Genomic DNA, 13,502 nt, shown 5'->3' with positions numbered 1-13,502 from the left:
ATGGACATCAATTCTAAATGATAGCATTGCAGGACAGAGTAATCTTGGTTGTAAGTCTTTGCTTTTCATCACTTTAAATGTTTCTTGCTACTCCCTCCTGGCCTGCAAAGTTTCTTTTGAGAAATCGGCTGATAGCCTTATGGGAGCTCCCTTTTAGGTAACTAACTGCTTTTCTCTTGCTGCTTTTAAGATTCTCTCTTTGTCCTGAAACTTTTGCAATTTGATGATGATGTGTCTTGGTGTGGACCTCTTTGGGTTCATCTTGTTTGGGACACTCTGTGCTTCCTTGACTTGTGTGTTTGTTTCCTTCAAGTTAGGGAAGTTTTCTGTCATTATTTTTTCAAATAGGTTTTTAATTTCTTGCTCTCTCTCTTCTCCTTCTGGCACTCCCACGATGCAAATGTTGGTATGCTTGAAGTTGTCCCACAGGCTCCTTTATACTATCCTCATTTAAAATTTTTTTTTCTTTTTGCTATTCTGATTGGGTGTTTTTTGCTTCCTTATATTCCAAATCAATGGTTTGCTTCTTGGCTTCACCTACTCTACTATTGATTCCCTGTAAATTAGTCTTTATTTCAGTTAGTGCATCCTTCATTTCTGACTGGTCCTTTATTATGCTCTTGAGGCCCTTACTAAATTCATTGAGCATCCTTATAAGCAGTGTTTTGAACTCTGCATCTGTTAGATTGCTTATCTTCATTTCATTTAGTTCTTTTCCTACGGTTTTCTTCTGTTCTTTCATTTGGTACATGTTTCTTTTTCTCTTCATTTTGGCTGCCTCCCTGTATTTGTTTCTATGTATTAGGTAGAGTTGCTATGTCTCCTAGGCTTCCTAGGATGGCCTGTTGTAGTAGGTATCCTGTAGGGTCCACCTACAACCTCCCTGATCATCCAGCTGAGCCTTTGAGTTCACCCTTCATATGGACTTTACACCCTTCTGCTGTAATCGAGACTTGATTGCTCTTGGCATGTCAATGGGAGTGTTTTACTCAGGCTGATCAGCTGCAAGGACTGGCTGTGCCCGCTAACCATCAACCTCTGACTACCTTAGATGATCAGCTGTGCAGGGGCACACTACACAAAGCAAGACTTACTTCATCAGGGCTCTGGTACCCAATGAATCCATTCCTTGAGTGTGTCACTTGTGGAGGTAGTTAGGTGGTGGTGCTTCAGCGTGGTCTGACGCTGTCCCCTGGGTGTGCTGGCTGTGGGGCAAGGTCAGCCACTGTCTATGTTCCACCCAGAGCTACCAGGCATAAGCTACAAAGCAATCTGCCGATGGCTGCTGCCTGTGCTGGGCTTGGAGGTGCCCTGGTGAAGCCAAGCTGTGAACCAAGGCTGGCTGCTTCTAGTGCCAGGCCTGGGGCCACTTAGCGAGAGGTATGGGGCTTGCTGTGGCCAGATGCTGCTTGTTTGAGAAAATTTAGGAAAATCTGAAGCAGGAGCCAAAACAGGCCAATTCTATGGTACAGCCACTGGAAACAGCTTGGGTGGACCTGGAAGTTGAGTGGGGCGGGGCCTCAGGGAATCACCAGGGCAGGGCAAACAGTATGAGCCAGGTTGCTGGAGTCCCAGATATGGTGTCCATCTGCCTGCCCTGTGGGGGAAGGGCTCACCAAAGGAACAACTTCCACCAGCATGTTCTGGGAGAAAGCTGCCTTTCCAGTCCTTGCCCCAGTCCAAACAACTCAGTTCTTCCCTGTATGTCTCTGGTGCCTTTCAAGCTGCCTCCCCATGCTGGAGCCAGTCTCGATGTGGCTGCTTCTTTAATTTCGTAGTTGTAGGACTTCCATTCAGTTTCATGTCAGGCATTACTGAAGGATGGTTGTTCTGTAGCGTAGTTGTAATTTTGATGTGGTAGTGGGAGGAGGCGATACCATGTTTATCTATGCCGCCATCTTGACTGAAAGTTTTCAAAAATTTGGGTTTTTTAAAAATATTTTTTCTTTCTTTCTTTTTGTTCAGATAGAGTGGGAGGGAGAGAGAGAGAGAGAGAGAGAGACATCGACGTGAAAGGGCCACATCGAGTGGCTGCCACCCGCACGACCAACCAGGGCTGGGGACAAATTGCAACCGAGGTATGTGCCCTTAGCGGGAACCGAACCCGGGTCTCTCTGGATCGCAGGCTGATGCTCTAACCGCTGAGCCAAATCGGCCAGGGCTAAATATTTTTTCTTTCTTGATTTTAGAGAGAAAGGAAGGGAGAGGGAGAGAGAGAGATGAAACATCGATGAGAGAGAACATCAACTGGCCACCTCCAGCATGCCCCTCACTGGGGATTGGGCCCACAACCTGGGCATGTGCCCTGACCGGGAATTGAACAGGTGACCTCTTGGTGCATGAGTCCATGCTCAACCAGTGAGCCACACTGGCTGGGCTAAAAAATTTGTTTTAATATAATAGAAAAATTTATTTATTTTTTATTTATTTATTTATTTTTTAAATCCTCACCTGAGGACATTTTTCCATATTTTGTTCAGATAGAGTGGGAGGGAGGGATGGGGAGAGAGAGAGAGAGAGAGAGAGAGAAACATCGACGTGAAAGGGACATATCAAGTGGTTGCCACCCGCACGACCAACCAGGGCCGGGGACAAACTGCAACCGAGGTACGTGCCCTTAGCGGGAACCAAACCGGGATCTCTCTGGACCACAGACCGATGCTCTAACCGCTGAGCCAAACCGGCCAGGGCTAATAGGAAAATTTAAAAACATGTTAAAACATGTATACAATCACATTTATGCAGTTACATGAAAAATCATATATAAACTCACCACACACACACATAAATATATGTGCAAACATCATATGGTATACCACCATTATATATGTGGACCCTTGTTGACCGAAATGTAGTTATGCAGCACATGACTGTGTTTGTGGGTGTGTGTGCGCGCGCGTGTGTGTAATGGTTTCCTAGCTTGATGGTTATGGTAAAGACAACCATCTGGTACTAGATTTTACCCCTCTCCAAGCCTTGGTTTCCTCATCTCTATAATGGATTACTCTATCCGATTGCCGTGAGGATTAAATGAATGAATATATATAAAGCACTTAGAAATATACCTGGCATATTAGAGTTCTATTTAAGGCTTAGTTATTGTTTATATGTGTAGATACATGGGTATAAAGAAAATATTACAACAATGAAAAGAACAGATAAGTGAAAGACATTGGTGGGGGGGGCATCCTCCCTCCTTGTGAGCACAGATGAGTTTTTTTCAACACATTTATCAGTTGGTTTGGAGTTCTCAGGGCCAGACACACTTCAGCAGGGCGTGAATGGGCCAGGGCACTTCTTGGGTCTGAGTGGCCAGGTGGGATTTGGGGGTTGCAGACTCATTTCTCTGACTTTGCTGGATTGTCCAGAGTCTGACTTTAATACGTTGTTGCTCCTGCCTCTTTAGGGTGGGCTTTCTCAGCAACTAGGCTTCAGCCTTCCATTTCCAGAAGGTGGACTGCCTGGGTCTGCTGACCAGGTGGCGGCTGAGAGCCAGCATGGCCTGGTGTCGCTAATGCTCTGACACCCTCCTCCTCCTCGGGAAGTGCAGGGCTGGAGGCTTCTAGTGTGTGGCCTTCACCTTCTCAGGGCTTTCTGTGGGGGTCTGCAGGCAGGCTGCAATCTCTTGTAGAAAGGCACCTGAGGCAGTGAATGCCTTGCCCAAGGTCTCAGATGAAAAGAGGCAGAGTCAGGTGCTCACCCAGGGCCCGCTGCTCCCTCCTACAGAGGCCTCAGGCTCCATCTCTCCAAGCTGGACCTGCCCCTGTGGAACCCCGACCCTAACCCATGGGCTTCTGGAAAGAAAGAGAGCTTGTTATACCCTGAATAAGTTTGTCCAAATGAATTTAATGTCTCCCCTCCCCCCCTCCAACCTCAGAAGGGCAGATTGGGGTGAAATCCTGTCTTACACACTGTCTTTGGAGCCTTTGCAGGGCCCTCTTTTATTTAATTTGTGTTCATTGATATATTTGCTTACTGTTACCCCTCCCCCATCCATCTTCCTGCCTCCTTCTTGAGTGAACCTGAATTTCATAATGATCAGTCCTTTTTTCAATAGAGTTTTCATTTACCTTCCTACCTACCTACCTACCTACCTACATATATGCCTAGACTATATTCTAATTGATTTGGCCTTTCTTAATAAGGAAAAAAGCTGTTTTAAGGTTTTCTTTTATATTATTCAGTGGTTTTTACAATTGTTTTCATATAGATTCTGCATAACTGTTTACTTCTGCATAATAAGTCTACTTCTAGGTATTTTACATTTTTTGTGGCAGTTTGAATAGGATATTTCCTATCACATTTTGAAGGAGCCAACTGCATTTCTGTACTGGTTGTAATAATTTCTCAGCGTTTCCCTTGGGTCTCCAGTATACTTTTGAGTCTTTGGTTGAGTAATCTTGTCATCCCCTAAAAACAAAGTATTAGAAGGAAGGAGCCAACATTGTTGTTTGTAGAGATAAGAAGGATATTTGTCTTCTGGGACTGGTTTTTCATTCAACAACATTCTGCTAAGATTCATTCATGATATTGTGTGGAACCAGTCTCTGCTTGGAAGAGTGTGCCGCTGTGTGAACAAATCCACTGTACTTTATTTATTCAGCCTTTCTCTTGTTCATGGGCACTGGGGTTACTTCCAGATTTTTGCTGTGAAGAACAGGGCAGCTTCCAACGGTCTTGTCTATGTCCCTTGGAACACATGCCAAAGTTTTCTCTTGATTTTTTGCCTGGAGGGATATGCTGGGCCTCATTGCGTGTGAGTGGTCCCTGCCACTGGCCCGTGGTTACACCAGATGCACTCTGACTAGCAACACACTGGAGATTCTGTGGCTCCATCTCTTCTCCAAGACCTGGTGCAGTCAGGCTTGTTATGTTTGCTCTTTGGCTGGTGTAAATAGCATCTCTTTGTGGTCTTCATTTGCATTTCCCTCATCACCAATGAGCTTGAGCATCCCTTAGCCGCTCTTGGGGCAAATGTGTTTCCTTCTCTGCAAAACTGCCCATTCATGTCTTTTATCTCGTCTTCTGTGGGATCGCTTGTTTTTTCCTATGGGTCAGCGAGAGTTCTTTATGTATTTTTGACGCTTATCCTTTGGATCTTCCGAGGCAGACGTCTCCTCCAGTTTGCGGCTTGCTTTTCACTTTCTCTAAGGTGTCTCCACTTCTTTGTTCCCTCCCACACCTGTGCCAGGGACGCCCATAGGCTTTGCGCCCCATGCGTGCGTGTATGTGTGTGTGTGTGTGTGGTGGTGGTGGTGGGGGGGGTCGGATACCGACCGCATTGCTCCTCGTGCTTTTTGGGGCTTTAAGGGACCCCAAACTCCTTCCTAGCTTTGGCTGAAGCGGCCTGGTTGGGGGATCCCCTCCTCTGATTGGAGTGGGCATGCTGGGGCAAGGCAGGCCTCAGAGCGATGGTGCCCCCTCCTCCCCCACCGAGTTATTTATCACTTCCGGCCCCTCACCTAGGGGCCCGGCCCCTCTTTGCTCCGCTGGGCACAGCCCTCGGCGGTCGGCGCTCCCTGGGGGCTGGTCGTGGGGGAGGGGCGCTCGGGCGGGCCCTGGAGGCGGGGGAGGGGGCCTGGCCTGCGGCGGGGGCTGGGTTGGGGGGCGGAAGCTGCCGGAGCAGATAAGGGCCGAGGTCGGTTCTGCGGTGAGACAGTGCGGGACGCTGCCTCCTCCCCCGGCCTCCGCCAGCCCGCCCCCGCACCCCCGTCCCCACTCCCGGAGCGCAGGTCGGCCCGACGGCCCCTCCTCCCAGCTCGGGGTGGCGGACTTGGGTTTCAGCTACTCACTCAGTTCCCAGCCTGGGTCATCTCAGCGGGAAAGCGGGGCTCCGGCCTCCACTTACCGCTCAGGGCTGCTGGAGACGGAACCAGTCCCGGCTGCTGAGGGGCCTCTATGGATTTGGGTCTTTTGTAAATGATGGTACCCTGAGCTTCTCGCATTGTCCCTGCTGTACCCCCTGACTCTCCAGGCGGCATCCCCATTGTAAAGGTGGGAAAGTGGGGGTCTGGCCTGAAGTCACACAGCCGGCGCGAAGCCAGAGGCGCAGGAGTTGAGGAGGATGCAACGCTTCCCACTACCCCCAGTCTGGGGACTGAGCTGGGTTTTGTGGAGCCTGATGCTTATTCAATTTGGGGGCCCTCTTTAAGAAAAAGATGACAAAATCACAAATACAGATTTGGTGAGGCCTCTCTCTCAGGACCTTGGAAGGGACTCAAGCAAGTGAGAAGCTCAAGTCTAGCTTCTTGGTTTTCTGGCCCCACCCCACAGGCCTCCTGGAAGGGCTTACACCCCTCGTACAGGAGAGGGCAGACACCCGTGGTGACGGTACAGTGGCCCAACCCAGCGGGGAAACTGCCTAGAGAGGCCCTGGTGCAGCTGGCCCCCGCCCCTTGCACCCTTGCGCCCCTTGCGCCCCTTGCGTGCCTGACAGCGGTCTGAAAGCCCGGCCCAAGGGCAAGGGCAGTCAGGCACCGGGGCTGCATCACAGCTGGGCAGGGCCAGGCCCGTCCCATCCAGTCCTGGTTTAACCTGTGAACTTGCCACTTAGGGCCTCTGACCCTGCGGGTGGGGGTGATAGGGAACAATTCCTAGGAGGAAAGAAAGGGGGACCTCTCTGGGGCAGTCTTAGTGCACCTGACTTGGAAGCACACAGAATTGGGGTTCAAGCCCCTGCAAGGCTGTGTGACCTTGGAAAGACTCCTTTACCCTGGTGTCTTCTATGAAATGGGAGTAATTGTAGCAGTTACTTGTCAGAGCTGTCATGAGGCTTAAATGAGACCACGCATGAAGAAGGGCTGAGCCCTTAGAAACAAATGTCCCTTCTGTCGAATCTCCAGGCCAGGAGAGGCCTTTTCTTGTCCATTTTAGGGTGAAGTCACTTACCCAGGGGTGGTGTCTCAGATCCAGATTTGAGATTTATACCTGTGAATGTCTGGCACCAATGCCCTGGTTCTAACCACCAGAGAATGCTGTCCCCTTGGGTCCATCTCCCCAGGGAGTTACTTGCCACTGCTAGCTGTGCACACCCAGGCCAGGGAGCCAAGGGGGGCACTTGATTCAGGGGTCCGCTCACCAGTCCGGATTGTATCATCTCTCTGCTTTCATGGGCACCAGAGGATGGAATTTCCCAGCTCTGCTATCCTACAACTTGGATCAGGGGAAGCAGGAGACTGGGGGGGGGGGGAGCAGGGGAACTGGGGATAAGCCCTGACCCTGGGCCTCGGCAGCAGTGACACCCGAAAGGGCTAGAAGTCTTTTTCCAAATGAAGAGGTGCTGCTTTGCATCCTGGTTTGCATAGGATTTCCACTGGTTTGGTGGTCAGAACCGAGTCCTCATCTCAGAGCTGCATCTTTGTGGACAGCGGGTCTTGCACCAGCCCCTCCTCCCTCTGAGCTTCAGTCTCCCGGTCTGTGAAATGCGGATCAGAACACCTTCAGCCGTGAGGATTACAGACATTGTGCATAGAAAGTGCCTGCTGAATAGCACCCGTTGAAACAGTTGTGGCTGTCTGAGGATGAAGGGGCATCTTGTGAGGGCAGGAGATGTGTGAGCAGAAGCAGGGAGTCCTACCAGGGCAGGCGTTTGGACCTCCACGGTCTCCATCCCAGAGAGGGAGTGCCTTGGGGTGAGGCTGGGAACCACAGCTCCGGCACTCTCTCAGATCATGACAGGTCAGAGCGAGGCCTGGGGCCCTAGGGGTGCAGAGAAGAGCTGGGAGCAGAGGTTCTCACCCAGGCTCAGGCAGGTGAAGGGGAAAGAGGGAGGAAGTGGGGCTTCTGAGTGTTGATGGGAGTGGCCTCTGTTGTGTGATGCTGGCCACACAAACACCCTGAGGCCCCATTCCATGACCTCCTTTGTCTCTTTGCTAATTTTCAAGGTAGGCACTTTCCAAATGGGGAAACTGAGGCTTGGAGAGGTGAGATCACTTGCTCAGGTTCACACACGGCACGCCCTTGTGTCTGTCTGGCTCTGCAGTCTGGACTCCAACAGTCACTGCCACTTTCTTATCTGTCTGACAAGGTTGTGAGTGAAGCAGCGTGATCTCAGAGGCTCAGAGGCATCCCAGGCCCTGCCACTCTCTCCTGAAGTCCCGGGCTCTGGGCTGACAGCTGTCCAGGAGACGTCACCGAGAGACCCAGGGCTGCAGCTGAGAGGGTTTGCTCACGGCGAGAGCAAAGACCCCTGGAGGAAGGGAGTGAGTGCACCGTCTCAGGGGGGCTTCAAGTAGAGGCATCCTGAGTCTCCGTCAAGGTATGCCAGTGGCTGAGGAGCTGCGAGAGGAGCATCTGCTGGGCATCTGAGGGCATGGCTCATAGTGGCCCTCAAACTAGCCAAAGTGTTTCTGACGTTTCTTATTTTATTTAAAAAATTTATATAGATGTGCACCCTTCTTTTTAATATGTCAGCTTTCCCCCCTTTTATTAAAAAAAAGGTTCCTTCCAAGTCTCTACCTAAGTGGACGCTCCAGGAAGACAGGCCGTGGTGCCCGCAGTGCCCGCACAGTGAGCCGCAGCCCCTGGGCCCCTTGGTCGGGTTTGAGATGCAGGGGCAGAGCGGAGGTCACAGCCCTGCCTGTTCTCTCCCGGTCTGGGGCTCTCCCTGCCTCTGCTCCGCGTCCTGCCTTTGCCGTGGGCTCTCTGTCTCCTCTCGCAGACTGTGGTCCAGCCCAGCCCGGCTCTCCCTCCAGGAGTTCTCAGGGTGCCTCACCTCCCTTGCTCCCCGAGGGTCCTTGTCCGAGGAGCACTGCCCATCTTCAGCCCTCTCCGCGTGTGACCAACACTAGAATCTCAGGTCTCTGTGCCACTGAGAAGACGCTGAGACCTGGAGATAAGAGGTGCCAGCCCCAGGATTCCAGCAAGAAGTGTTGTTGGATGCCCGGGGGGTCTTTGGGCAGGTGGAATGCCTAGGCCTGAGAAGAGGGCACCAAGTCTGGGCTCTGGCCAGGGGGGCAGGAGGGAGGAGGGAAGGCCGCAGGGCACCGGGGCTGCTGCCTGGCAGGTCCCTGTGCCCAGGGTAGGGAAGTTTCTTATTTCTCCTGCTTGACTTCCCCCTTTGATTTATTATAGCCATGAAATGCTCTGCTCTCTTCTCTTTTCCTTGCTGTCCCCGGGGCTGGAGGAGCACAGACCTCCCCAGGGACCCGGCCTCGTCCCTGTTGGACTTCTATCTCCTTCCAAGGGTTGAGCCCAGGGAGCCAGAAACAGGAGGTGAGTCGGTGCGGTCAGGGCGGGATGAGGAGGGGCCCCGGCCTCCCGGCCTCCCGGCCTCCCGGCCTCCCGAAGGGTAGCCTGGGTAGGACCCCAGGGGCTGGCACAGTCTCAGTTGGGAAGAGATGGGGCTGGGAAGAGGGTGTGGCAGGCAGGTGTGGACTTGAAAGCAGATGGCTCCCTAGGGTCGTGGGGGTGGCAGGCTCTGGGCCAACAGCTTCAGTGAGGCTGGGGGATTGGGCCTTGTCAGGGTCTCAAGACCAGGCACAGTTCTCAAATGCCAACCACTAGGTCAGAGAAATGGCTTCTCTGTGACCCCTGACCCCATATTCCGATCTAACAGTGGCCAAAGCAGGCCTGGCTCAGGCCAGTCTGGGGATTGGGCCAAGAACCCAGAGGAAGGCATGAGGCCCTAAGCCTGGGAAACCCCGGCTCCTCCCGGCCGCAGCTGGACACCACCCTGTGGCCTGGCCCTGGCTGGAGAGGGCTGGAGCCTGGCGGGCTGCTCGGCGAGCCTGCTGGCCGGCCGGAGCGTTTCTGCCCGCCACTGTGTGGTGCCTGTGGTAATGGGGCTGTTGGCATTTTGCAATGGGCCGGGGGTGGGGAGGCTGCGCACACATGCTTCCTGTGGTGACTGGGCGCTTCCTGTTTTCTCAGGCGCAGGACTTGCTGCTGCCGATGGGGAAACAGGGCAGCTGCAGCCTGGGTGGCTCCAGGCTGGGCGCCTCGACTCTGCCCAGAGGAGCCTGAGTGGGCCTGCCACCCCAAGCCCCAGGCCAGGCTGGATGGCCCGAGTTACCCTCTACCCGGCCTCCATCTTGTCTCCCCATCCCCAGCAGCTTCCGCCAAGAGGAAGGGGCTGGGCAGGGCTGTCATTCAAGGCTGAGCAGGTGGCCCAGAGGTCAGAGGCTGGGGGTGAGAGCTCTAGGGGGTGTCAGGGCACGTGGCTTTGGTCTCAGCTCTGTCCTTCGTTCACTGAATGACCTGGCCGTCCCTGACCCACTCAGGCCTTGGCTCTCTCTTTTGTGTAGTCATCATGGTATCTATGATCTAAAATCCTTCATCCGTTTCTGCCCCCATTCTGCCTTGATTTTTACCTCCCAAGAGCCTCAGCTTTGCAGACAGAGCTGAGGGGACTTGGATAGACTCCGGCGATGGAAAAGGCATGCCAGGTGGGGGCCAGCCTGAAACAAGGCCAGGACCCGGCTTGGGAGGCAGGGTGTTGAGGAGACAGGGAGAGTGGTAGGTGACAAGGTTGATCCAGAAAGTTCAAAAGTGGGAGAAAGGTGTTAAGAACTCTGTATTCCTGTAAACCTTAGGAAAGATTACACGCTCCTCGAAATCTTCCTGAGAAGGACAAGTGGTTGTTTGGAGGGTGGGGGCAGGGTCAGCCCCTCCAGGCCCCCCCAGAGATGAGTGCCATTAATGTAAGGAGGGAGCCTCAGGAGGGGACCAGCCTTTCCCAGGGGTCAGGGGCCTCGAGTTCCATCATCAGGATTCAGCACAGCCCTCTTCCCGAAAGTGTTTTGTTTTGTTTTGAAGCTGCTATTGCAAGAAGGGGAGGGGAGATGACTTTGCTTCTTGTTGAGTTTGCTGACAGCATCTGACCTCTGCAGGACATTTTTTTTGCAGAAAGGTTGAGGCCTAAGCCCCCTGGGAGCTGACCAGTCCACGGACTGAGTTCAGCCTTAGTCCAGGGGTTTCTGAGATGCCCACCCCACAAGTAGCTCCCGGTAAGCTGTTCAAGGCCTGCCCGTCACAGACAGAGCACAAGGCCTGGTTCCGGTCAGAGAGGCCTTGGGGATGGCAGGACCCTGAGGCCCAGGGTGAGGGGCCATCAGGCCAGTCTGGGCCCCACCATCTTGTCCCCCGCTTTGGTGCCCTGGGCCAGCCCAAGTGCTGAGTTGGCAGCTCTGCAGCTGCTCTGCCCAAGGAGGCCCAGTTATAAATAAGCCCAATGTGGCCAAGTCATCAAGTTTTGTCTCAGCTGCATTATCTCAGTGACCACAGGCTGGGGCTGCCCAGAGCTGGGCCCACCAGAACCTAGCCCACCCAGGCCAAAGGCTGGACGGGCCTTGATGTCTCCTGGGGTCACCAAATCCAGGGTTTGTGCATTGCAGCTACTCAGAACTGAGCCTCCCTGGACACAGGCCACAGAAGGGCAGGGCCATCCCGCCTGCACGGAGCCAGCAGCTATTTACAAACCGAAACCGGGAGGAGTGAAGTGGCTGCGGCCAAAGTGGCTCCAGGCCCCCAGCCCCCACTCCCACTCCATCCCCAGCAGCCCATCCCCCCTCTCCCCATGGCTTCCTCTTTCCTTCCCCACACAGCCCCCCAACCTCCCACTGCCCAGCCAGCTCTCTCTGGACAACCTGCAAGCACCTCACAGCATCCTCAACCCCACAGCGGCCAGCCTGCAGGTCCCCTTCTCTTCCCCACCCCCAGCACCCCATCAGTCTGCGCTCCTTCGAGCAGCAGCCCCTTCCCACGGGCCCAGCCCACCCTGGCCCGCCTGAGGCACATTCCCACAGTTCTCAGTTCCCCTTCGTGCCTGGAGAAGCTCCAGCACCAGTGGCCGCTGCCATGCTGCCCAGCCTTGCCGGCGGCTTCTCTGGGCGCCCTCAGCCTTCACAGGGGGCCAAGGAATCTGGGGTGCTGTGGAGGAGCCTGAGGCAGGTAGGACGCTCAGGGGGCATGTTCCTGGGTAGGAGGCCCCAGCCACCACTCTCTCCGAGTTGAGTTTCAGTCCACAGTTTGGGCTGGTGTGGGTCACGTGCCCTTGTGCCATGCAGCATTGAGCCGGGACAGACGGACACTGGCCCCGAGGCCACAGCACACCCTGCTCAGGAAACGGCAGGGGACTGCTCCAAGGACAGACAACAGACGACAGTGCTAATACTCATTGCTAATAACAGACACATGCCCTCCCGTTGGTGCAGAGGGTACAGTTAACATCAGCCGGTTCCTTCTGGAACAAGCCTATCCCTTCATCTCCATCTTAAATGGAAACTGAGACTCAGAGGGGAAACTACCAGCCTGAGACTACACAGCTAGAAAGTGTCTGGACTGAGCTTCAGGGTCTCCGCCACCCAATCCCCTCTCTCCACCCGTCGCCCCCAGCTCAGACCTCAGTCTCCGCAGGAGGACGGGTCTCCAGCCCTGTGACAGGGCCGAGCGGCTGGCCTGACGCCCGAGGGGGAGCAGGCGTGGACAGCAGAGTTGTCAGATGTCACCCCTGGCCAGGCCGCCCGTGCCCAGGGCCTGTGCCCTGCCCAGAGGGAAGGAGCTGACTGCCCCCATCCCTTCCCTCCAGCCACGGCCCGGGTGGGCAAAGCCCTGAGTCTCACCTAACCTTTCTTAGCCCCTGGATCTTCTGTGAAATTGGCAGTTCACAAACACCAAGCTGAATACAGTATAAGCAGTGACTAAAGCTAGGACACGGCCCTGCCCACGGTCCCGTGGGGAAGGCGGATGAGCTACAAAATCTCGAGAGCTCCAAGAGGGAAACTGAGGCTGTGGTACGCTGAGAAAGAGTGACAAATACTTCCTGGGTAGGAGGGTTCCCGCTTGAGATGGGCCCTACGGCACAGGAAAGAGTTCCCCAACAAAAGCAGAGGGGAATAGGCTCTCCATTCTGAGTCACATCCCTGTGTCTTGGCTTCAGTATTTCCCATAGTCTGAGTGCCCTTCCTTCCTCTGGGCTTGGTGAACTCCTATCCATCCGTCAGGGCCCGCGGACACACCATAGCATGACCAGGCCTGGCTTGGCCTGGTAGCTCCTCACCACCCCTTTCCCACCCAGGGTCTGAGCAGAGGTCTGGCCAGGCCTCTTTGGTCACAATGTCCTGGTCAGCCCCACCCAGGCAGGCATCTGCTCCCGAGCTCCAGCCCCCGCCGTCCCCTGCTCCGAAAAGCACCGTTTCCCTTTTCTGGGTGACCACACGCTATACACAGGGAATTTCCATCGCACCCTTCGGAGCCTCTGATTCACTCAGGTCCCGCATACAGTTAACTCCTTCTGGGTCTGCACCTTCTGCTCCTGTCCCTGGGCTGCCCCCACCCTGCCCGGGACCCCTGGGCAGCCTCAAACTGGCTTAGGCCCCAGGGCCTGGAAGTGGAAGTCAGCTTCCTACCCACTGGCCCCCTCAGGGTCCTCGTGCGCCCATCGCCCATGTATGCACTCAGAACCCTGCCCAGGGGCTACTGGCACACACTGGGACAGCGAGTGAGCACAGGTTTCGCAGTAGCACAGGCCTGGGTCTAATCCTCATTCTGGCCTTTGCTCTGTG

Source organism: Molossus molossus, unplaced genomic scaffold, assembly GCF_014108415.1.
Source record: "Molossus molossus isolate mMolMol1 unplaced genomic scaffold, mMolMol1.p scaffold_m16_p_13, whole genome shotgun sequence".
NCBI lineage: Eukaryota > Metazoa > Chordata > Mammalia > Chiroptera > Molossidae > Molossus > Molossus molossus.
Note: the sequence above shows the minus strand (reverse complement) of the source record.